This window comes from Acomys minous (assembly GCF_964271855.1).
Source record: "Acomys minous genome assembly, chromosome: 3".
NCBI classification, from domain to species: Eukaryota; Metazoa; Chordata; class Mammalia; order Rodentia; family Muridae; genus Acomys; species Acomys minous.
In genome coordinates, this window is record NC_140485.1 from 143,376,060 (window position 1) to 143,402,960 (window position 26,901).

Here is a 26,901-nt window from a genome sequence, read left to right on the forward strand (position 1 = left end):
CCACCCCCAGCTCTGCTTTAAATTTCAATTTCCCACTGACTTTCTCTTCCTGCAACCACACTTCTCACTCCACAGACGTGAGTCTGCCCTAAGGGAGGAGGCAGGAAAGCGGGAAGGCCTCTGTTGGCTCTAGTAGAGACCTCAGAAGAAAAGAGAGAAAGGAGGAGGAAAGAAAAGAAAAGGAAGTTCTATGTCACCGAAATAGGGGACTCTGAGGCTGGAAGAGTAGCTCGGCGTTAGAGCGCTGGCTGGCTCTTAAAGGACCCTTGTTTGGAGCCTCAGCACTGGGAGACAGGAATACACACACACACACACACACACACACGCACACGCACACGCACACGCACACGCACACGCACACGCACATGCACACACACGCACACACACCACAGGTCCTTGGAGCTGGTGTTTCCTGTCAGTCTGTCAGCATGCTTGTCTGGCCATTTACTGTCACTTGAGCGTTATTTCCGCCTGGCTCTCCCCATCCTTGTGTTTAGGGAGCTGGAATGTCCGCAGAGGCTGCATGATCAACAAGAACTGAAGCTAACCTGGGCGGCCTCACTCTTCCCGGTGTAAGCCGCTGCTCTGACCTTCCTTCCCAGGTACTCTGGGACATGACTTTAATTTCTAAAATGGCACCCAGATCAGCAGCTTGCTTGTCTAGCTTCTGTGACAAGCCCCACTCCCGTTAGAAAAGCCGAAGGTCTGTCTGTCTCTCCCTCCCCTCTCTCCCTCCCTGCTCTCCCCCCCTGCTCTTCCCCACTCATTGGTTCTCTCTCTCTCTCTCTCTCTCTCTCTCTCTCTCTCTCTCTCTCTCTCCCTCTCTCCCTCTCTCAGTCTTTCACTTTCTTCTGGGTGGCACACAGGTTACCTCCGGCCAGGCTTCCTTTTACTTTCTGTTTGAGGTTTTGAGTCCCTGAGTAATTTACTCGACCCTTTGCTTGAACATCATTTTTCGCATAAAGGAGATGAAAATGAAGTAAGTATAAATTAAATCCGGCTGGCTCCCTCTCCATCTGTTAACATTATACCATCTGCCCCATGCATGAAGCAAAACAGCCTCCGACGATCACAGATGAAAGCACCACGGCCCTGGAGGTGGATTGAAAGAACGCAGCAGCGGGCTTTTACGAATTCCTACAGAGAGAACATTGGCTAAGGACTCAGTTTGGACACCTGGGGCCAGGCTCAGGTCTGCCTGGGCTCTCCAGCTCTGTCCACGGCTGCACTCGCCGTCAGGTACTGAGCGGTGAGGACAGTGAGAGGATAACAAAGACCCAGGGAACACAGGGCAGACCCAACCCAGTGACACTGATGTCTCAGGGAAGACAGGAGGCTGCCTGAACCAGCTGTGAACAAAGATCCCCCGCCACAGAAGGAAAGTGCCAATGGGCCATACACACTGTGACTAGAAAACTGGAGTGCATCCAACATGGAAGACAGGACAGACATGCTAACAAGCAAAGCATGAGCAAGAGGCAGTGATTGGGGCACGCACTCTTACTCCCAGCACCAGAGAGGCTGGAACAAGTTCCAGGACAGCCAGGGCCACATAGAGAGACCCTATCTCCAAATCAAACACTAGCAAGAGACCACATTAGCCATCGTGGGAAGCAGACGGCATTAAGTGTTCCAATTACAAGGCAGAAGCCATCAGATTAGATTAAAAGCAAGGCCCATGTGTGCAGACTGCTGTCATAAACTCACATCCAAAAAAATGCTTGGCAATAGTGCAGTCAGACACCCACGCTCCAGCGTCTACCCAAGAGGAACGCACACCAAGTCCATGGGGGTTCTGAGGCAGGCTTGTTCTCAATCGAGGCAGAGTGCGCGAACAAGTCACATAAAGCAGTAAGGGTGACTGAGTCTCCACCATGACTACCAACGAGGACATTTTATACCCCTAGTGCAGGTCCCTCCCCTCTTCCCTCATTGGTTGAGCCACCAGGAGGCCACTCCCCTCTTCCCTCATTGGCTGAGTCACCATGAGGCCCCTCCCCTTTCCCCTCATTGGTTGAGGGCTTCTGGGTCTTAACTTTCTGCCTCTTCTGTTTGTTTCTCAACAAGACCATTTGAGGATTCATCCCTGCTCATTAAAGAACGTACCAGGTGGATGGCCTTGGCGTGCCAGGAAGCCATTAAGCAAGGCTAGCTGTTAATAATCTCCTAATCTAAATTTAGTTTGGGTCAGGGTTCCTAAGTAAGCAAGTGTTAGCAGGGGCCAGTGTTTTCCTATTCACCTCTTCACAGACCTAAGCTGACTCAAGTCACTTTTGAAAATGGACCATTACTTTTTTTTTTTTGAGACAAGGTTTCTCTGTGTAGCCTTGGCTGTTCTGGACTAGCTTTGTAGACCAGGCTGGCCTCAAACTTACAGCGATCTGCCTCTGCCTCACAGGCGCTGGGATTAAAGGCGAGCGCCATCACTCCCAGCGGACCATTACCTTTTATTCCTTACAGTAAGTGGTTCGATGGGGTGATACCAGGAAGACGGACTTTGACATGCGTCCTGCAAATGCTGAGCCATCACTGGAATAGGAAGAAATGTCAGAGTCAACAGTCCAGCAGAGGAGATGAAACAGGCCCAGTTAGTTCGAACATAGCAGAGCATGGAGAGGGGAACCAAAAACCAGCGGGGAGGCTCTAAAGCAAACAGGCACCACCAACCCGAAGGTAGCCACTAAGAAGCACACAGGCTGACCACAAGCAATACTGCAGTGGGCGGAGAAGCAAGAGCGAGCAACCTGCCTAAAAGACATGCACTTCAAATGCAAAGAAGCCGATGGACCCAGGTGTGGTGAGGCACATGGAAGGCGGGGAGGTGTGCTGGCTAGTTCCGTGTCAGCTTGACCCAAGCTGGAGTCATCTGAAAGGAGGGAGCCTCGACTGAGAAATGGTCTGTAATTCCTGCACCTGGGATCTGTGTGAGTTCGAGGCCAGCCTGGTCTACAAAGTTCAGGGCAGCCAAGGCTGCACAGCGAAGCCTTGCCTGGAAAAGCCAAAGATGAAGCTAGTGGCTCAGGCTTACCATCTTAGCTCCTTGGAAGTGAAGGCAGGAGAGCCACAAGTTCAAGACCTGCCTGGGATAAAGAGCCATACAGCAAGCCTGGGCAATTCAGTGAGACCCCTTCTTCTCAAGATAGAAGACAAAAAGAGATCTGGAGATGTGTCCCAGTGGTGGAGGCTCACACTGGCTTCATTCCCCAGTGCTGAAAAGGGAGCTGAGAGGCAGAGATGGGGGCAGGGGGCAACTACAGACAAAATGTACCATGCTGTCACTGGCCACAAGAACACTACGTATCATTATCATAATCAGAAAAGAGAGAGTCTGTACTGATATTTGGTAAGAAGAAGGAGACCAATGATAAAGAGACAACAATTCTAAATGTTTAGGTGCTGAATAAATAGTGGGAAGTTGATATAAAAACTTTTGGGATTTCAAGGTGAGACAGATGAGACATAGGTACTTAGCAACCATGAAACACCAACAGTTAACAGATAGACCAGTAAGAGTATAACACATGAGAAACTTTTTTCAAAGATTTTTAAATTTTTATTTATTTTATTTATCGTCGCATTATAGATGGCTGAGCAGCCATGTGGCTGCTGAGAACTGAACTCAGGACCTCTGGAAGAGCAGTGCTCTAAACCCCTGAGTCACCTCTCCAGCCATTTTTTTATTTATCATATTTATGTATGAGCACTCTATTTGCATGTATATCAGCATGCCCGAAGAGGGCACCAGATCAAATTATAAATGGTTGTGAGCCACCATGTGATTGCTGGGAATTGAACTCAGGACCGCTGGAAAAAAAGACAGTGCTCTTAACCACTGAGCCATCTCACCAGCTCTCATAGTACGTTGGGGGGTTTTTGTTTGTTGTGTTTTGGGTGGAGGCTGTTTTGTTTTTCGAGACAAGGTTTCTCTGTGTAGCCCTGGCTGTCCTGCAACTTTCTTTATGGACTAGGCTGGCCTCGAACTCACATATACTTGCCTGCCTCTGCATCATGAGTGCTGGGAATAAAGGTGTGCACCATCACTCCCAGCTGAGAAAACTTGCTGCCCATGAAAACAGGGATTTCTTTGGACTGCCAGCTCCCAAATAATGACAGACTTTTTATTAATTATTAGTGCTTGGCTTTAGCTTAGATTTGTTCCCCAACTAGCTCTTCACTTAAATTGTTCCTTTTAAATTAATCCACATTCTGCCACTGCCACGTGGCTCATTACCTCTCGGTCTCTTAATCCCAGCACCTGTTACTTCCTCTTTATCCGGCCAGCGACTCTTTCCGCTCCTATTTCTTTCCCAGAGTTCCTATCTCTGCCCGGAAGTCCCGCCTATTCTCTCCTGCCTCGTGTATTGGCCATTCAGCTCCTTATTGAACCAATCAGAAGGTGTTGGAGGGGAGTGTTTAAAAAATGCAATGGAGCCAAAGAATAACAATACCAAAGTCCAGCCTGTAATCAGATCTCTGCCAGAATTTGAATTTGAACACGCACTGACAGTCTTTACACAGTGCACAAAAGGACCGCCCCAACAATCCACTTGTGTTTGTTGGCATTTTATGTCCCTTTTCCCCAAGCTGAAGGCAACCTATCCTTTTTAACTGCACATGGAACATTTAGGAAGATAGACTACATTTTAACCACAAAGAAGTCTTTGTGCACCTAAAATCATTAAAATCAATCAAAAGGAAATGAATTATTATGACCACAATGGGAGGAAATCACAGTCAACAATACAGATATCTCTGGAGGGAAGAAAATTAAAAAAAAAAAAAAAAACCCCACAAATTTGGAAGACAAATGATGCAATTTTAAGTAAGAAGAAATGAAAGCAAAGCCGGGCCTGGTGGCGCACGCCTTTAATCCCAGCACTCGGGAGGGAGAGGCAGGCGGATCACTGTGAGTTTGAGGCTAGCCTGGTTTACAAAGTGAGTCTAGGACAGCCAAGGCTACACAGAGAAACCCTGTCTCGAAAAACCAAAAAAAAAAAAAAGAAAGAAAGAAAAAAAAAAAGAAATGAAAGCAGCTTACAGTGAGCCAGCTGACAACTGTTCTGCTTTATGGTGGTAGGAAACTATAAGCACCAAGGAGAAGCCTTAAAAAAAAAAAAAAAGACAATTATTTTACAAATGAATGCTCTAGCTGCAGGTCACGGGCAGGCCAGAAGAGGGCAGCAGATCCCAATATAGATGGTTGTGAGCTACCATGTGGCTGCTCGGAATGGAACCTAGGTCCTTTGGAGGAGCAGACAGTGCTCTATAACCGCTGAGCCATCTCTCCAGCCCTGGAGAAACCATTTTTAACTCTAAAGTTTGATTCGAAACCCCCAGGTTAGTACTATGTGGCACAGTCCTCCCATGATGGTGGGTGGCAGCAGTGATACAAATACTTGTGAATATTTTCTGCCAAACCGGCATTATCCTGGCGTCAAAGCCAGCTGAATGAAACCTAGAAATGAAAAGGACGAGCGAGTGGGCAAGCCTGCGCTCAGGCCCTGGCACCAAAAGCAGCGGCCTGAAGGCCACTCTGTCGCAGCGAGACTAAGGATAAGTAGGAGTGATGACTTTTCACAGCCATCTACAAGTGAGCGTCATAGGGTGTTAGGACGGGTGACTCAAAACAACTTAGAGATAAAAGTCACAGAACTGAGTGTGTAGATTTCAAAACTATACCTTCAGTACTAAGTTGAAAAGTCGACACAGGGAGGTCTCTGAAATAAAGGGCTCTTCGAGTTGTCACAGGGGCTGGTACAAGGCAAAGAGCAAAGAACCAGCCGTGATCAGATCCCAAAAGCACAAGCAGCAGTGAAATGGATGTAGGAAAATGAGGAGTGGGCCCAAACAGCCAAGGCATTTTTTAAAAAACTATTTTTTAAATATTTATTTAATTATTTAAATATTATTTATTTATTTATTATGTATACAAATCTTGTTAAATCTTGGGAGCCAACATGTGGTTGCTAGGAATTGAACTCATGACCTTGGGAAGAGCAGTCAGTGCTCTTAACCTCTGAGCCATCTCTCCAGCCCAAAAAACCTATTTTTTATTACAGGCATCGGCTTGGTCCCTAAGTGTACCAGGTGAAGCCGGAGTTGCATTGTGCGTCTCCTCACTCTCCCACCTTCCAGTCAGGCACATATTTCAGGATGATGGCCTCCTCTTCCAGGTTCTCCCGAAGCATCAGCAGGGTCCTCTGGTCCTTCTCTGCCAGGAAGAGCTGCGTGAGGGCAATCGAGGCCTCCAAGTCCTCGATCTGCAGGCGCCTGCGCTCACTTCATCATTCTCCAGTGGCCAAACATCAGGGACCGGATGCCCACAGCGAACATGCTGTAGTCCGACACTCCCCGGCGGGGTACGTTCCATGGGGCCCCCATAGTCCCCACGTGGGGGCATGTCCTGCTTTACCTTTGACACCGCCATACTTGTCGAGCCAAGGCATTTTATGAGGAAACCGAGAGTGAAGAAGCCAACCGCTTCCACCGCTGCTGACGGGAGGAGAAGCTGTGAAAACCTGAGGCAGGAGCAGCGCTCGCGGAGGGAAGGTTTGCCTTTCTTGGTGGTCGGCTCTACCAGCTGTGTCTGGTCTTCAGCACACACAGGAACGTGGAGCGGCCTCCACCCTTTTCCTCTTTGGCTTAGACTGCCGCGGTCACTTAAGATAAACTTCCTTTCCACCAGCCCTCCAGTCTGTCACTTAATCTAGAACATGTTTGAAATTTTTCTCTTATCAACACTTCATACAGAAAACACGCAGAATAATTATGTGCTATTTGTGCAGGCACAAGTGTCCTGGGTGGTTTGGGGCTCAACTTGACACCCTGGAGAGTTACATGGAAAGAGGAGTCTGTGGGGGCATTTTCTTGGCTGATCCTCGATCTGAGATGGCCCAGCCCACTGCAAGTTGTGCCACTCCTGGGCAGGTGGCCCTGGACACTGTAAGAAAGCAGTGTGACTGAGGCATGGGGAGCAAGCCGGTAAGCAGCACCCCTCCATGGCTTCTGTTTTATTCTCTGCTTGAGTTCCTGTCTCTGGTTCCTTAAATAAAGCAATGATCCAGGATGTGTGCGCCAAAAAAACCCTTTCCTGCCCAAGTTGCTTTTGGTCACAGTGTTTCACCGCAGCATATATGAGAGAATTAGGGCACACTTGTATGTAACAGAACTGTAAGACATGCCGGCGGGCTGGGAAGTGTACAGGAGATAAGCCCCTTGCTGTCCTCATTGGCACCCTTGCGGTAGTTTGATTGAAAGCTATTCGGTTTCCTTCCAGCAACCTTCTGGCCAGGCTGGCTCTCACACAGGCAGGTATAGTTTTTAGGTTTCACAATCAGTGGTCTTCAGGTCTTCATCAACTCACGGGTGAGCAGAGAACCTTAAACAGACGTCCTAGAAAGAAAAACAGGATGTTAAAGTGATTTCTCTCTTCCCAAAAAGATTAAAAAAATAAATAAAACAAAAATCACATTTTTATCCCCCAGACAGAAACATATATTTCAGATTGGCCTACTTTTTTTTTTTTCTTCTAAGCATCCTTTTAAATTGTTATAGCCTTTGCCTCAAACCACCAGGATTTAAAAATAGCTCTCAAACTGATTTGTTTTATTACAGATTTTAAGTGAACACATGATCAAATCAGCCCTCTGGCCACTCAGAGTCTTGTTTTGTTTTGTTTTGTTTTGTTTTTTGAGACAGGGTTTCTCTGTGTAGCCTTGGCTGTCCTAGACTCGCTTTGTAGGCCAGGCTGGCCTCAAACTCACAGTGATCCCCCTGCCTCTGCCATCCAAGTGCTGGCATTAAAGGCATGTGCCACCATTCCCAGCTAATAGATCATTTTTTAAAAATACAGAAAATTGTAACAATATATAAATTCCCTTAAATCACATGAGCATCAAAAGACAGCCAGTGAGGACATATTGATATATGCTATATTTTCTAACACAATTTTGGAACCTTGGGTAACACACCTGCTGCCTTGCACAACAAGGCCCTGTGCTCGGTCACCAGCAGAACAAGAGACGATGAGCCTCAGATGTCTTTCTCCTCACAGAGCTCCCGGCACAGCCCAGTTTATAAGTGATAAGCCGCCTTGGCTCCTCTCCACCCTAAAGGAAAGGAAGCCAACCCTGGTTTCCATGTACACAGGGTTCTGTTGAAGGGCTAGACATGGCCCTGGACCATTCCATAGGGTGGCCTTCCCATATGTTTTAGTTAGGGGTTCTGTTGCTGTGAAGGGATGCCATGACCACAGCAACTCTTATAAAACAATACATTTAATTGGGGCTGTCTCACAGTTCAGAGGTTCAGTCCGTTGTCACCATGGCAGGAAGTGTGAGAACAGACAGACAGACAGACAGTGCTGGAGAGGGAGCTGAGAGCTCTACAGCTGGATCAGCAGCCAGAGAGAGTGATACTGGGCCTGGCTTGAGCTTTTGAAAGCCTGAAGTCCACCCCCAGTGACCACTTCCCCCAACAAGGCCACACCTCCTAATAGTGCCATTTCCTGTGACCTATGGGGGGCCCCTGTTTTCATTCAAACCACCACAGGAGACTTCCACTTCCTGAACAAATCCAGTCAACAAACAGAGTCCCAACAGAGAGAAACCTCAAGACAGAGCAAAAATGCTTTCAATTTGCAGCAACTTGTTTGTTTTGTAGAAAATAACTGTAGCCAGGCAGTGGTGGTGCAGGGAGGCAGATGCAGATGGATTGCTGTGAGTTCAAGGCTAGCCTGGTCTACAAGAGCAAGTTCCAAGACAGCCAAGGCTGCACAGTGAAACCCTGTCTCAAAAAATCAAAAACAAAACAAAACAAAACAAAAATTGTATTTTTTTACTTGAGACTGTGGCCCGGCCACCTGAGGACAGAGGACACTGCTGTGAAAGCCCAAGGCACCTGCTTGCCTGGCCCTTTGAAGTGGCCATTCCTGTCCTACCACTACCTGCTGGAGGCCAATACCACAGGCATGTCTTTCCTCAAGTTTTCATTTTAAGCAGAGATGAACTAAAGGGTAAGTTCCAAGTGAAGGCTGAGCTAGGTGCACGGTCTGAGCAGAAAGGTCACACTCTGCCATCCTCTTCAGTAGTGTGGTGAATGAAGTCACCTCACGTGACTCTGAGCAGAAACTTGACTCCAAAACTGTCCCTGCTTCTCATAGGCGAGCAGAGAAGATAGGTGCAGCCCGCGCAGCCTACCCTGCTGCTGTTTGTTCGCGCTGGTGAGACCACTTGAGATGGAGGCTCCTGCCTGCCTTGCTGAGCCTCCTCCCTGCTCTCACAGGACTCAGGGATCAGCCCTTAACCCCACCCTCACCCCCCACCTTCCCCACCCTCCTTCACCCCCTCCCCCTCCCCCCTCCACCCCACCCACCCCGTCCTGCTTCTGCTGCCTTTGCTTTTTCTGTGAGCTACTTTGAAAGCCATCTTCATGAGCATGTAAGGTGAAGCTAGTGTGTCAGGAATGTTGCCCTGAGCAGGTCTGGCTCCCACCTGCCCCCTCCACCCACCCCCACCCCGGGCCTGAGGAAAAGCAGTCCTCTGTCCTCTCCTTTCTGCCTCTCTCTCTCTCTCTCTCTCTCTCTGGTTTTGTTTGAGTCAGTGTTTCTCTTGTAGTCCAGGCTGGCCTCGAACTCACAGAGCTGCGCCTGCCTCTGCCCCTGGAGTGCTGTCCTCCTCCTCCTCTTACCCAAGAAGGCCTGCACTGATCTTAACAGTGGACCTACACCCAAGTATCAAGGCCACCCTGAGGGTGGGGGCAGGGGCGTCTCCTCTTCCCAGACAGATTTGTGTGTGCCTGTCAGAATGCCAAGAACCTGTTAATTCCTCAGAAGCCGCTGTGGCCCGGCCGGCTGATCATGAGAACACAAATAAGGTGAAAAAAGGACAGATCAGGGAAGACCTGTCGAACCTGGAGTCGGGGCGGGACACCCCACCGCCACACCCCATCCCCTGAAAATTGCTAAGAGTTCGTAATCTGGTCTGCGGTCTGTCTCTTTAAGTAGTTAATGTGTTAAAATGCTCAGCCAGGGCTTTTGTTGTGGTTGGCTCTGGCTCCCCTACACCCACCCCCACCCACCCCCAAGCCCAGCAGCTACTGCTATATTAATGTCCATCAGCAATTCATCTGTCTGCTTATGCAGCTTAAACCTGCATAGCTATCAAAAAAAAAAATCAGAAATCTCTGTATTGGGGACCCCAAATGCCCCCAACACCAATGAAAAGTTCTTCCCCCCCCCACCCCCCCATGGTGTCTTGGCTTTTTAGGCTTTGGTCTCGCCCTCTCTGCATAGTCTGTCACTGCGTGGCTTGTTCTAACGATTAAGTAAGGGTCAGAGCCACTAAGACTGCTGACTCATGGCAGGACTGGAGGAATCCACTCAGCTCTGCCCCTGTTGGTGGACGCTGGTTTAAGATCAGCTGGAAAGGAAGGCTCTCTGTAAACTAGCACCCAGCCTCCGTGTTTGTATTCTGCAGGGCAGTCAAAATGGCAGGACCCAGGAGCCAAAGAGGACAGAGGCCAAAGCTGCTGAGCTAAGGGATGGCAGCGCCTTACAGTGGCTGAGGAGGACTCAGCCAGGTGGCCACTCTCTTGCTTGTAGGTTTGAATACATCTTAAAATTCTCTAGTAAAGTATTTCCTCCTCTTTTTCTGAGGTAGATTCACACCTTACAGATTAGTCTTCTGAGGAGAATAGTGTAAGTTAGGGAGGCCGCCTGTCTCCTGAGAGCTACTTCACTGGACTCAGATGGCTGCCATCTTACAGTGTCCCCATGTCAGGGCCACGTCTGTGCTCTTACCTGTGAGCCTGCACTGGGCTGTGAGGTGAGCGGAGCTGTGACCTCCACAGACACTTTAGCAATGACAGGTTGGGACAGCCTGCCTGCTGTGGGTTTCCAGGCAAGGCGCCTAAGCCGACTCATGATGGCTCTGGGTGTAGAGAGAGCATGCAGTATTTATTTCTCAAATTCATCAGCTGCCTCTAAAAAGAAAGAAATTCTCCATATGGAGCAGGGCCCCTGGGCTCCCACGAACTTCAAATATTGAACTAGGCTGGCCTCACATTCCTGTGAAAGAATAGCAACAACTGTATTTCTTTTCTGTTAAAAAAAAAAGTCATTACAGAAATCTTAGCTGATCTTGTTTCCTTTCAGAGAGAAAAACAATAATACAGGCAAACTGTGGGGCCAACTCTAAAGTCATTTTTTTAAAAAAACACCACATTTATTTCCTGACACACCCTGAACCCTGACCCAGGGACCCTCCCTATGCTCATTAAATCTTGGCCTGGCTGTGCACTCTCCTCAGGGTGCCTCGCCTAGGTGGCCCCTGCCCAGCCCTTTAATCCCTCTTGTACACACCAAGGCACGCTGCCCCCGTGGCTCCTGCCAGGTTCCATACCTTGTATTTGGTAAGTATGAACGTAGACCCTGAATCATAAGACAGTTCCAAAACCCAAAACTCAACAATACACGTAAGGGCTGGGCTGGGAGTGGTCCCTTGGAGACAGGACAGGATTCCTACAAAAACAAACATCCATATTGAGTTTCCTGCTTCAAAAGTCTGTAGGACGGGTGGGGCTCCCGAGGCTGCTCGTGGCCTGCTGACATGGGTGAGACCAGGACAGGGAGAGGGTCAGGCCGTGTGGGCTGCACCAGGAGAGGGGCACCATGGGGGACTGCCCCATGGGACTTTGAGGCACATGGGGCTGAGCATGGGGTCTCAGCCATGAGATACTAAACTCTGAGGGGTTGAGCCACAGAGGTCTAGGTCATAGGGCTGAGCCATGCAGGGAAGGCTGGACAGCCACAGGGTGTTGGGGTCCTGGAGGTCCTCTCAATTCCGGGACCCCTGCTTCGCTTGGTCTCTGTGTCTCTGGTGGTGGCTGTGTGGGTCATCACAGAGCTCCAGCCCCATGGATAGCAGACCCAGGGGCCCAGTGTCTTAAGACACACAGCTCACGGGTCCTCTCAAGTGTGTGGTCTTGTGAGGGAGAAGGAACACCAGTGCCTACAAGTGGCTGCAGGCCAACTCTCACGGCAAAGGCATTCCGGTTTTTTGTCAGAAAAGGCTCAGTGGTGATGTGGGTGTAGGGAGGAACCATCTGCTTCTGTGTTTCCTGAGCTACTTTGTTTTCCAAGCCTGGATATTATAGTAAAAGAATGAAAGAATCACCAAAAACAAAACAAAGCAAGCCCTTTGTCTTCGCATACCCTGACACCCCAAATCTCATGTCGGGTTGTCTCTGCAGCACCCAGGGCTGTCTCTCTTCCACACCAGTTTCATGGAACTAGGTATTTCCAGGGATCCTTTTTTTTTTTTTTTTTTTTTTGCTTTTTGAGACAGGGTCTCTCTGTGTATCCCTGGCTGCCCTGGACTCGTGATGTAGACCAGGCTGGCCTCGAACTCACAGAGATCCGCCTGCCTTTGCCTCCCAAGTGCTGGGATTAAAGGCATGTGCCACCACTAGCTGGCTGGGATCCCATGTTTTAAAAGTACAATAAAAAATACTAACCCCTGAAATGGTGGCCTTTATACATGAATAAAGACACACTTATTTTGTTTTTAAAGATACACAGTGGCAGGATGGAGAGATGGCTCAGAGGTTAAGAGCACTGGCTGCTCTTCCAAAGGTCCTGAGTTCAATTCCCAGCATCCACACGGTGGCTCACAGCCATCTGTAATGTGATGTGGTGCCCTCTTCTGGTGTGTAGGAGTACATGCAGGCAGAGCACTGTATACATAACAAATAAATAAATCTTAAAAAAATAAAATAAAAAGATACACAGCGGCAACCATGAAGATATTTGAAATCTCTTTCATTTGCAGAATTCTCAAACTTTAACAATTTCCCCTTACAGTGTCTCCTTCAAGTTGCACAGCTCCCAGCCTGCACAGCAGCCAGCCCCGCACAGCTCCCAGCCTGCACAGCAGCCAGCCCCGCACAGCAGCCAGCCCCGCACAGCAGCCAGCCCCGCACAGCAGCCAGCCCCGCACAGCAGCCAGCCCCGCACAGCAGCCAGCCCCGCACAGCAGCCAGCCCCGCACAGCAGCCAGCCCCGCACAGCAGCCAGCCCCGCACAGCAGCCAGCCCCGCACAGCTCCCAGCCCCGCACAGCAGCCAGCCCCGCACAGCTCCCAGCCTGCACAGCTCCCAGCCCCGCACAGCTCCCAGCCTGCACAGCTCCCAGCCTGCACAGCAGCCAGCCCCGCACAGCAGCCAGCCCCGCACAGCTCCCAGCCTGCACAGCAGCCAGCCCCGCACAGCAGCCAGCCCCGCACAGCAGCCAGCCCCACACAGCTCCCAGCCTGCACAGCAGCCAGCCCCGCACAGCTCCCAGCCTGCACAGCAGCCAGCCCCGCACAGCAGCCAGCCCCGCACAGCTCCCAGCCTGCACAGCAGCCAGCCCCGCACAGCTCCCAGCCCCGCACAGCAGCCAGCCCCGCACAGCTCCCAGCCCCGCACAGCAGCCAGCCCCGCACAGCAGCCAGCCCCGCACAGCAGCCAGCCCCGCACAGCTCCCAGCCCCGCACAGCAGCCAGCCCCGCACAGCTCCCAGCCCCGCACAGCTCCCAGCCCCGCACAGCAGCCAGCCCCGCACAGCAGCCAGCCCCGCACAGCAGCCAGCCCCGCACAGCAGCCAGCCCCGCACAGCTCCCAGCCTGCACAGCTCCCAGCCCCGCACAGCAGCCAGCCCCGCACAGCAGCCAGCCTGCACAGCTCCCAGCCCCGCACAGCAGCCAGCCCCGCACAGCAGCCAGCCCCGCACAGCAGCCAGCCCCGCACAGCAGCCAGCCCCGCACAGCTCCCAGCCTGCACAGCTCCCAGCCCCGCACAGCAGCCAGCCCCGCACAGCAGCCAGCCTGCACAGCTCCCAGCCCCGCACAGCAGCCAGCCCCGCACAGCTCCCAGCCTGCACAGCAGCCAGCCCCGCACAGCAGCCAGCCCTGCACAGCTCCCAGCCTGCACAGCAGCCAGCCCCGCACAGCAGCCAGCCCCGCACAGCAGCCAGCCCCGCACAGCAGCCAGCCCCGCACAGCAGCCAGCCCCGCACAGCTCCCAGCCTGCACAGCAGCCAGCCCCGCACAGCAGCCAGCCCCGCACAGCAGCCAGCCTGCACAGCAGCCAGCCCCGCACAGCTCCCAGCCCCGCACAGCAGCCAGCCCCGCACAGCAGCCAGCCCCGCACAGCAGCCAGCCCCGCACAGCTCCCAGCCCCGCACAGCTCCCAGCCTGCACAGCAGCCAGCCCCGCACAGCTCCCAGCCTGCACAGCAGCCAGCCCCACGCAGCTCCCAGCCTGCACAGCAGCCAGCCCCACGCAGCTCCCAGCCTGCACAGCAGCCAGCCCCACACAGCTCCCAGCCTGCGGCTTCAGTAACTAGTCCCCTCCTCAGGCTCAGGCCTCCTGTTCACTGAACAACGAGAATCTTAAGAAGGCTGCTGTGGGGTCTGGAGAGATGGCTCAGAGGTTAAGGGCACTGACTGCTCCTCCAGAGGTCCTGAGTTCAATTCCCAGCAACCACATGGTGGCTCACAACCATGTGTAATAGAATATGATTCCCTCTTCTGGTGTGCATGAAAACAGAGAATTCATATACGTTAAATCTTAAAGAAAAGAGAACAGAGAGAGAGAGAGAGAGAGAGAGAGAGAGAGAGAGAGAGAGAGAGAGAGAGAGAGAGAGAGAGAGAGAGAGAGAGAGAGAGAGAGAGAGAAGGCTGCCACGCCCAGCAGCAGTGCATGCCCACAGCCCTCTCCCCTGGGGACCACACTCCTGAGACACCCGTATTTGTGGTTGGCTCTTGACCTGATGGTCTCTTTCTTAGAGAATGCCGGAAGCCTCTAAAAGCCCCAATGATTTCAGACTGATGTGAATCACACTTCCAGGCACAGCTGAGTGTCTCAAAGTGTCTCTGTGGAGGGGACCCAAGAATTCCAAACACACCTGGCTATAGGATGTGAAATACAGCCACAGGCATGGTGCTAATTGAGCCTTTGGTTTCTCACCTATAAGTTTCAAATCACAATAGCAAGAGCTGTATGGCACAGTATTTATAAATACTGAAATTAGATTTAAATACTAACTAAGCTTACAGTCACTGTACATGGTTTCCTCAGCATGTGCAAGCCATGGATGCCCAGACTGGCCTGAGCCTGCCACCTGCTACCACCCTCTCAGTGCTCTTTGTCAGGGTCCACTGCGCCTGCCCTGGAGACAACCGAGTCTTGTGGGAAGGCCAGCCCTGCCGAGGCTGAGCCCCAGCCTTAGTTCAGAGCCACCATGCCCAGTGCCGGACACTCATGTCAGTCTTCACGTGATTCCACAGCCGGCGTCTTCTCCTCTCCCATTTCTACACAGGGCCTGAGCGTCACTGCACAGTATGCTGCCTGGGGTGTATATATAAATATGCATTTTAAAGTTTTTTATCACCATAATATTAGTTTGTGAAGAGTTTTGTAACACTTGTAAATATTTAAGTGGAAAGCCACACCTATGGATGTGTTCTCTGTTTTCTTATGGCTTTTCACACCCACATCTAAGCCTGAAGGTTTTACAAAAATGCCCATAAGAAGAAAGAGTTGCACCAGGTGTGGTGGTGTACACCTTTAATCCCAGCACTTGGGAGGCAGAGACTGGTGGATCACTGTGAGTTCGAGGCCAGCTTGGTCTACAAATTGAGTCTAGGACAGCCAAGGCTACACAGAGAGACCCTGTCTCAAAAAAGAAAAACAAAACAAAACAAAAAAGAAAAACAAAACAAAACATAAAAGAAACAGTTGCTTGAGAAGGACACAGGTTTGGGGTCCACCTGAAGTGCCTCTCCCTCAGGAAAGAAAGACATCTCCACGTGCTGAGCACAGGGCGGGCACAGCTAAAAAAAAGTCCTCCTTTTTTTTTTTTTTAATTTTTCAAGAAAGTGTTTCACTGTGTATCCTTGACTGTCCTGGACTCACTTTGTAGATCAGGCTGGCCTTGAATTTACAATGATCCACCTGCCTCTGACTCCTAGGAGCCTTCTTTGATCTTGTTTCTGCCAAAGAAAGTGACAGGACAGGACAGGACAGGACAGGCATGGTGGCTCACGCCTTTGATCCCAGCGCTCAAGAGGCAGAGGCAGGCGGATCGCTGTGAGTTCCTGGTCTATAGGGTGAGTTCTAGGACAGCCAGGGCTACACAGTGAGAATTTGTCTTGGAATAAAAGAAAGAGAAAGAAAGCTGGGGGGGGGGGAGGAGGGAGGAAGAAAGAAAAGGAGAAGAACAGAAAAGAAAAGAAAAAAAGCATTGGTCCAGAATACCTGGGAATTGGTAATTAGCAGGGGAGGCCCATGCGACCCCTGAAGCAGCAACTGAGATGACATCCCTCGCTATCCCATAGAATTGTGGGTGGGGTGAGGACCACAGCATCTCACTGGAGCATCTCCTCATCCCTAATCCCTGTGCCTCTCTAAGGCACTGAGACCCAGGTGAGCTGCGTCTCTCTGGCGCAGTGTTTTAATCACTCCAGGAGCGGCTTTTAATACCTTGCCAGCCATTCTCTCAGAACCACAAAGAGACCTGAGTAGCACTTCTGCTTTTAAGGAACTAGTAATTTTAACAGCCTGAGCAATGGGATAGGATTTATGAGCAACTTATTAAGTTGCATCCTTAATTCTACAGAACAGGAAGAACAAAAAATTAAAATAAGCACTTTTGAAGCCGAGGACTGTCTGGGTCCTTGCTGGTAGGTGTTTCCCACTGCTGTGAACGCAGCGCCCCCACCCCCCATGGAGTGAGGTCCACAGCAGAGGCAGCTGCACCCCCTCCCCCCATGGCGGCACCTGGAGTGATGTCTACAGCGGCTCTCCTCTCCAGCCTGTTCCCTTTTGTTCTCAGCTGCTCTTTAACCAGGTTAGGGAAGGGACTGTGGCCAGGAGCAATCGCCATATGCTACACTGACTGTCATAAGGCAGGGATACCCCACTGAAGAAAAGACAGCCAAGGGGCTGTGCCACTGTGCTCCTGTCCACAGGTGTCATTGGTATAGACATCTTGGTCCTGGTGGGCCTGAGGTCCAGAACTCAAGCCAAATGGAAACACACACATTTCAATACAACAGTCCCCGCACCAGGTTTTAGTGTTTCCTGTTTTCTTCACATATTAACAAATTTCAAGCCGGGCGTGGTGGTGCACGCCTTTAATCCCAGCACTGGAAAGGCAGAGGCAGATGTATCTCTGTGAGTTCAAGGGCAGCCTGGTCTACAAAGTGAGTCCAGGACAGCCAAGACCACAAGAGAAACCCTGTCTTGAAAAACCAAAACACAAGCAAACAAACAAATTTGAAAAAAAAATTGTGAAGGCTACAAAATGTCCTCACCCGTACAAAGTGGAATTGAGGGTCCCAGCCCTCGCTGTCTGAGGCAGGGCTGGAATGTGAGGCCACAGAAAAGCAGACCAAATGTCCTGTAAACTGTTGTCCACCAACCTTGAGCCTCTGTGACACTAGCTCAGTGGCTCTCACCCTTCCTAAAGCTGCGACCCCTCTAATACAGTTCCTCATGTTGGGGTGACCCCCAACCGTGAACTTACCTAGTTGCTGCTTCATAACTGTAATTTTGCTACTGTTACGGATTGTAATGTAAATATCTGGTATTCAGGATATCTGATATGAGACCCCTGAGAAAGGGGCCTTCGAACCCCACCCTCCCCCCAAAGGTCATGACCCACAGGTTGGGAACCACTGTACTAGACAGATCACTTCTTCCAACTTGAGAGGGGAAGACTAAAGACTCGCGTGCCACCCAGCCCTTCCCTGCTTCCTATGGATGCCTGAGGGGCCGAGGCCTGTGACCCTCAGCTACTTGGCATAATTACATCCCACTTTGTGCATCTTCATAGCCACTCCATTAACTAGGTCTCCAGTGGTCTCTACTGTGTGTTCCGTACTTGTGATCAGCTCTCCCCAGTGTATTGCACCCTGTTTTCCACGTTCATGCTAAGCCACAGCCATGCAGTGTCAAGCCTCAGCCATGCACTGTGAAGCCTCAGCCACGCAGTGTCTATTCGTCTGCTCTCCACTAAAGGTCTCGAAATGCAGAAGCCCAGAGATTGGCACACGGGACACAATATTGTACTGGACACCCACTCATGTCCCTACCAGGACTAGTTTAAATACAAAATGGTGCCTGGGAAATAGCCCAGCAAACTCACCCAACCCCTCCTCCACCTTGCCAGGGGCAGCTGAAGAAATTTGAGCTCTGAGAAAACATTTTTCGCATGACTTACTTTGAAATTAAAATTTTAAATGCAAAACTGTCCACTTTGTGGCCAGCAATTAAGTGGCTCTGAAGAGAGACTCCAGCCACCTCTAACTTAGAACTTCATACTCACAAATGGGTCACCTTCAAGGTGCCCCTGCTGAGTATGCTGTATTGCTGTACCTCACAGGTGACATGTCCCTCGGTGGCAGAGGCAGAGCCACTCACAGGAGAGCAGATGCTGCTGAGAACACCAAGGCCCTGGACTCAATGCTCACAGCTTCCCCGGCCTCGAGGGCCACACCCCTGCTGCTTCCCCAGAGGGCCCCACCATAGCCACCTACCTGTAACCTGTACAAACCGCTGAGAAACACAGATGCCACACCAACCAGGACCAGTGTCCCAAGAAAGTGTCAAGCATCAGGCTGCTAAATGAGACCACTATGGAGAGTCACATATGACCAGTTCCCACATAATTTTTGTAATCTATCAAAGGGCATCAATACCAACCCCGCCCACACACTCCCTCGCTGAGAGGATAAAGGTGATGTGAATTCAATTTAGGCTGTGGTCTAGTAGTGTCAGATATGGTGACTTTTGTCACATCAGACAAAGGAAATTGTTTCAATACCAAAGCTGTTACTGGGAAGGAGTAGAGACAAGAGTCACCAGGAGCAAAGGAACATGAACAGGGATCAGGCAGGGCAGATACACACACATACACACCACACCTCACACATACACACACACAGATACCTCACACATACAAATACACACACCTCACACATACACACAAACACCACACATATACACATACCACACATACACACACACCTCACACATACACACCACATCACACACACCTCACACATACACATACACACACACACCTCACACATACAAAATACACACACATCACACATACACACACACCCCACATATACACATACACACACACCTCACACATACACACCACATCACACACACACACACCTCACATATACACATACACACACACACACACACCCTGTCTCCGCTGGATGGCTTCAGACATTTTGTTTTCTGCTTGACTGGGGTAAGAAGTTGAAATGCGCCTCTTTTACTGAGACTGATCAACATGGGCCATGTTCGCAACAAGACTGTGAAGAAGGCGGCCCATACTACACACATGTGGGTAATGACTTCCACACCAACAAGCACATGTGCGAGCAGATCGCCATTATCCCCAGCAAGAAACTCTGCAGCAAGATAGCGGGCCATGTCTGCATCTGAGGAAGCAAATTCAGAGACATCCTGGTTTCCCGGTCTGCCTCAATGACCTCCTGGTCTAGGGCTGAGACCTCAGGAACATAATTATCTCTCCTCTCGCTTCTTCCTGCAACTTGACAGCTCACTCACCCACTCACTCACTCACCCACTCACTCACCCACTCACTCACTCACTCACCCACTCACTCACTCACTCACCCACTCACTCACTCACCCACTCACTCACTCACCCACTCACCCACTCACTCACTCACTCACCCACTCACTCACCCACTCACTCACCCACTCACTCACTCACCCACTCACTCACTCACCCACTCACCCACTCACTCACTCACTCACCCACCCACTCACCCACTCACTCACTCACTCACCCACTCACTCACTCACTCACCCACTCACTCACTCACCCACTCACTCACTCACCCACTCACTCACTCACTCACTCACTCACTCACCCACTCACTCACCCACTCACTCACCCACTCACTCACCCACTCACCCACTCACTCACCCACTCACTCACTCACTCACTCACTCACCCACTCACTCACTCACTCACTCACTCACCCACTCACTCACTCACTCACTCACCCACTCACTCACTCACTCACTCACTCACTCACTCACCCACTCACTCACTCACCCACTCACTCACTCACCCACTCACTCACCCACTCACTCACTCACTCACCCACTCACTCACCCACTCACTCACCCACTCACTCACCCACTCACTCACCCACTCACCCACTCACTCACCCACTCACTCACTCACTCACTCACTCACCCACTCACTCACTCACTCACTCACTCACCCACTCACTCACTCACTCACTCACTCACCCACTCACTCACTCACCCACTCACTCACTCACCCACTCACTCACCCACTCACTCACTCACTCACCCACTCACTCACTCACTCACTCACTCACCCACTCACTCACCCACTCACTCACTCACTCACTCACCCACTCACTCACTCACTCACTCACCCACTCACTCACTCACCCACTCACTCACTCACTCACCCACTCACTCACTCACTCACCCACTCACTCACTCACCCACTCACCCACTCACCCACTCACTCACTCACTCACCCACTCACTCACCCACTCACTCACTCACCCACTCACTCACTCACTCACCCACTCACTCACCCACTCACTCACCCACTCACTCACTCACCCACTCACTCACTCACCCACTCACCCACTCACTCACTCACTCACCCACTCACTCACTCACTCACCACTCACTCACTCACTCACCCACTCACTCACTCACCCACTCACTCACCCACTCACTCACTCACTCACTCACTCACTCACTCACCCACTCACTCACTCACTCACCCACTCACCCACTCACTCACCCACTCACTCACTCACTCACTCACCCACTCACTCACTCACTCACTCACTCACCCACTCACTCACTCACTCACTCACCCACTCACTCACTCACCCACTCACTCACTCACCCACTCACCCACTCACTCACTCACTCACTCACTCACACACTCACTCACTCACCCACTCACTCACTCACTCACCCACTCACTCACCCACTCACTCACTCACCCACTCACTCACTCACTCACCCACTCACCCACTCACTCACCCACTCACTCACTCACCCACTCACTCACTCACTCACCCACTCACTCACTCACTCACTCACTCACTCACCCACTCACCCACTCACTCACCCACTCACTCACCCACTCACTCACTCACTCACCCACTCACTCACTCACTCACTCACGCACTCACTCACTCACTCACTCACTCACTCACCCACTCACTCACTCACTCCCCCACTCACTCACTCACCCACTCACTCACTCACTCACCCACTCACTCACCCACTCACCCACTCACTCACCCACTCACTCACTCACCCACTCACTCACTCACTCACCCACTCACTCACTCACTCACTCACTCACCCACTCACTCACTCACTCACCCACTCACTCACTCACTCACCCACTCACTCACTCACCCACTCACTCACCCACTCACTCACTCACGCACTCACCCACTCACTCACTCACTCACCCACTCACTCACTCACTCACCCACTCACGCACTCACTCACCCACTCACCCACTCACTCACCCACTCACTCACTCACCCACTCACTCACTCACTCACTCACTCACTCACTCACGCACTCACCCACTCACTCACTCACTCACCCACCCACCCACTCACCCACTCACTCACTCACCCACTCACCCACTCACTCACCCACTCACTCACTCACTCACTCACTCACCCACTCACTCACTCACTCACTCACTCACTCACCCACTCACTCACTCACTCACTCACTCACCCACTCACTCACTCCACTCACTCACGCACTCACCCACTCACTCACTCACTCACCCACTCACTCACTCACTCACTCACTCACCCACTCACTCACTCACTCACTCACCCACTCACTCACCCACTCACTCACTCACTCACGCACTCACCCACTCACTCACTCACTCACCCACTCACCCACTCACTCACCCACTCACCCACTCACTCACTCACTCACTCACTCACTCACCCACTCACTCACCCACTCACTCACTCACTCACGCACTCACCCACTCACTCACTCACTCACCCACTCACCCACTCACTCACCCACTCACCCACTCACTCACTCACTCACTCACTCACCCACTCACTCACCCACTCACTCACTCACTCACTCACCCACTCACCCACTCACCCACTCACTCACTCACTCACCCACTCACTCACTCACCCACTCACTCACTCACCCACTCACTCACTCACTCACCCCCTCACTCACTCACTCACTCACCCCCTCACTCACTCACTCACTCACCCACTCACACACTCACTCACTCACCCACTCACTCACTCACTCACCCACTCACTCACCCACTCACTCACTCACCCACTCACTCACTCACTCACCCCCTCACTCACTCACTCACTCACCCCCTCACTCACTCACTCACTCACCCACTCACGCACTCACTCACTCACTCACCCACTCACTCACCACTCACTCACTCACTCACTCACTCACCCACCCACTCACACACTCACTCACTCACCCACCACTCACTCACTCACTCACTCACTCACCCACTCACTCACTCACTCACTCACTCACCCACTCACTCACTCACTCACCCACTCACTCACGCACTCACCCACTCACACACTCACTCACTCACTCACCCACTCACCCACTCACTCACCCACTCACTCACTCACTCACTCACTCACCCACTCACTCACTCACTCACTCACTCACTCACCCACTCACTCACCCACTCACTCACTCACTCACTCACTCACCCACTCACCCACTCACTCACCCACTCACTCACTCACTCACTCACTCACCCACTCACTCACTCACTCACTCACTCACCCACTCACTCACTCACTCACTCACTCACTCACCCACTCACTCACCCACTCACTCACTCACTCACTCACTCACCCACTCACCCACTCACTCACCCACTCACTCACTCACTCACTCACTCACCCACTCACTCACTCACTCACTCACTCACCCACTCACTCACTCACCCACTCACTCACTCACTCACCCACTCACTCACTCACTCACTCACCCACTCACTCACCCACTCACTCTCACTCACTCACTCACTCACCCACTCACTCACCCACTCACTCACTCACTCACTCACCCACTCACCCACTCACTCACCCATCACTCACTCACTCACTCACTCACCCCTCACTCACTCACTCACTCACCCACTCACTCACTCACCCACTCACTCACTCACTCACCCACTCACTCACTCACCCACTCACCCACTCACTCACCCACTCACCCACTCACTCACTCACTCACCACTCACTCACCCACTCTCTCACCCACTCACTCACTCACTCACTCACCCACTCACTCACCCACTCACTCACCCACTCACTCACCTCACCCACTCACTCACTCACCACTCACTCACTCACCCCTCACTCACTCACTCACCCCCACTCCTCACTCACTCACCCCTCACTCACTCACACACACCCCACTCACTCACGCACCCACTCACCCACCTCACACCACTCACCACTCACTCACCCACTCACTCACCCACTCACCACCCACTCACCCCACTCACCCCACTCACCCACTCACTCACCCACTCACCCACTCACTCACTCACTCACCCACTCACTCACCCACTCACCCACTCACTCACTCTCTCACCCACTCACTCACTCACCCACTCACTCACCCACTCACTCACTCACCCACTCACTCACTCACTCACTCACCCACTCACCCACTCACTCACCCACTCACTCACTCACCCACTCACTCACTCACTCACTCACCACTCACCCACTCACTCACTCACTCACTCACTCACCACTCACTCACCTACTCACTCACTCACTCACCCACTCACTCACTCACTCACTCACTCACCCACTCACTCACTCACTCACCCACTCACTCACTCACTCACTCACCCACTCACCCACTCACTCACTCACTCACTCACTCACTCACTCACTCACCCACTCACTCACTCACTCACTCACTCACCCACTCACTCACTCACTCACTCACCCACTCACCCACTCACTCACTCACTCACTCACCCACTCACTCACTCACCCACTCACTCACCCACTCACTCACTCACCCACCCACTCACTCACTCACTCACTCACTCACTCACCCACTCACTCACTCACCCACTCAGTCACTCACCCACTCACTCACTCACTCACCCACTCACTCACTCACCCCCTCACTCACTCACTCACTCACCCCCTCACTCACTCACTCACTCACCCCCTCACACACTCACTCACTCACCCACTCACTCACCCACTCACTCACCCACTCACTCACCCACTCACTCACTCACTCACTCACCCACTCACCCACTCACTCACTCACTCACTCACTCACTCACCCACTCACCCACTCACTCACTCACCCACTCACTCACTCACTCACTCACTCACCCACTCACTCACTCACCCACTCACTCACTCACCCACTCACTCACTGACTCACTCACTGACTCACTCACTCACTCACTCACTCACCCACTCACTCACTGACTCACTCACTGACTCACTCACTCACTCACTCACTCACTCACTGACTCACTCACTCACTCACTCACTCACCCACCTACTCACTTACTCGCTCACTCACCCTCTGGCTCACTTACTCACCCACCCTGTAACTTACTCCATCACTCACTCATTCACCCACCCACTCACCACCCTCACCCTCTCACCCACTCACGCATTCTTTTACTCTCTCGCCCATTCACTAACCCATCATCTGCCCACCCACTCACCCTTTCACTGGCTCACTCATGCATTTGCTCGTTCCTTCACTCTCACTCACTCACTCACTCATTACCTGACTCATCAGCATCCACTCACTCACTTGCTCTTGTAGCTTCTCGCCAGGACCCCACCAGTGTCAGCATCCTTCCCGGAGCTCGTCTTCCTATTGGATATTCAGATCTAAGTGCTCCAGGTCATGGTAGGCAGCTCCTTCCATGCTCACAGAAAGCTTGGAGCTATGGTGTATGAAGATGTAGGTGCAGTCGTTTCTATGGTGATCGGGCAGGCTGAGGCATCTGTGTCTAGAGATGCAAGCTCTTCCACTTCTGTCATCTGCTTTGCTTGGAGTGTGCGATGGAGTCCCATATCAGGCTCGCACGGATGGCTGGAAGGGCGGCCAGGACTGACTCAGAGAACGGAAATTGTCCTGCTGCTCAGCGAGCAGCCTGGAGGGTCAGGAAGAAAAGCTGCCTGACAGAGGGAAGGCGAGATTCAGAGCTAGCTGGACACAGCCTATCCTAAGGGCTGTGGCCTCTGCAGCCAGAGCAGTGACTAGGGACCAGGGACACACTGCAAATCTTCTCTGTGCAACTACATAAGCTTCCTTCCCCAGATGCAGCCGCCCTCTCACCCTAAAGCCACCCCATTCTGCAGGCACAAAGCCGAAGCAGCATCCTGACCTCCTGGCCACAGATGCCAGCCTGAGGGGGTGTTTGAACTTGGATACCAAGCTCTGCACTTTCCCCCATAAGCTTGGCTTCAGCATAAGCAGGTCTACTGTATGATGAAATATCAGCGTTCCCTAAAACAGATTCGCACATTCTCGAATGCAAGGCCAGGCCCCTGAGGACGAGGCCCTTCACTGCTGCTTATTGCTGCTGGGTTTAGCTTGAGCATGGGGAGCAAATAGGAGCTGGTCACTGGGGAGGGAGAACTTTCCAGAAAGAATGAGCCAAGCCAACAAAGGCAGGGACCAGGGAGCACAAGGAAGGCCTGGAAGTGCTTGGTTGTGGGCCTCACGGGGGAGTGGGAGAGACAGCAGGGAGGAGGGGAGCGGCGGGGGCAGTTGGGGGTGAGGGGAACAGCCTGGGCCCTCAAGGCCTCCCCCAGGTGAGGAGAGCCTGAGGCACCCCCAGGGAGTACACCCAGCTTCCCATGCTTAGGTCCCCGTGGAGGTCAACAAAGAGAAAGCAGGGTGCTGGTGGGGGATCAGGCCCTGGGGTCCACGTGGTTCACTGTCCGTTCATCATAACAACATCTAGCTGCCAAAGGGAGGAAAAGGCTTAAGAAGAATTGAATTCTTAATCACCGTCTTCAGTGCCTCCCACTCCCTCTTCTTCCCGCCAAGACACACAAACTTGAGAGGAAAATACAAGCAGAGGCCCCAGCAGTGACCCCTAAAATTCCTGTTGGTGTCTCTGCCACTCCCCAAATTCCAAACGCACAGCCACTTTCTGCTCTTAACTCTTTCTGTGGCCACCAGTGGCCAGGAAGCCCAACTCACGCCTCAGTGGCCCCTGCCTCCTTGTCACTGTGATGATAGCAGGGAGACCCCCCCCCCCGAGTCCCAGGCCTGCACTTGATGTGCACAGTGACTCCCCACCCCCATGAGGAGAGGCTGAGCTGCCCAGGGGTCAGCCTCAGTCCAGGAGGCCCACCAGGCCTTGGAGGCCCAGGGATGCACAATTATAGAGGATAGGTTTTAGGAAAAATAACACAAGATTGTGCATGTAGAATGAGGCAGATTGGGGAAATTATTTGAAATAGAAAAGAAATCATAACAATGTAATGATTCAAATATTGATAAAGACAACCACCAGGAAGAAAATGGAAAATACTGTTTCCTAGCAGAACACCCTCCGATAGCTACATTTTCCAGATATTTTCTGTTGAAAATAACTTCGACATTGTTGAAGATATTGACTAGGAAAAAATAATCCTGCTTTTACCTCTGTGTTTATTTTGTTTCCTCTGTGCTCTGGGCTGGAGACAGATAACTTGAGTACAACTCACAGGCTTGGCTCAAACAAGCGTCTATGTGGGGGACCCTCAGCC

General features: G+C 51.8%; 1 pseudogene across 1 annotated transcript; it reads right to left on the reverse strand.

The window, feature by feature from the left end:
- Positions 1–5,003: 5,003 nt before the first annotated feature.
- On the reverse strand, positions 5,004–25,755 carry LOC311594618 (NADH dehydrogenase [ubiquinone] 1 alpha subcomplex subunit 13-like; annotated as a pseudogene). Its single transcript, XR_014783612.1, has 3 exons — positions 24,947–25,755; positions 10,799–10,980; positions 5,004–7,392 (listed from the first exon to the last, which is right to left on the reverse strand). The product of XR_014783612.1 is annotated as an NADH dehydrogenase [ubiquinone] 1 alpha subcomplex subunit 13-like (transcript).
- Between the last annotated feature and the right edge of the window lie 1,146 nt (positions 25,756–26,901).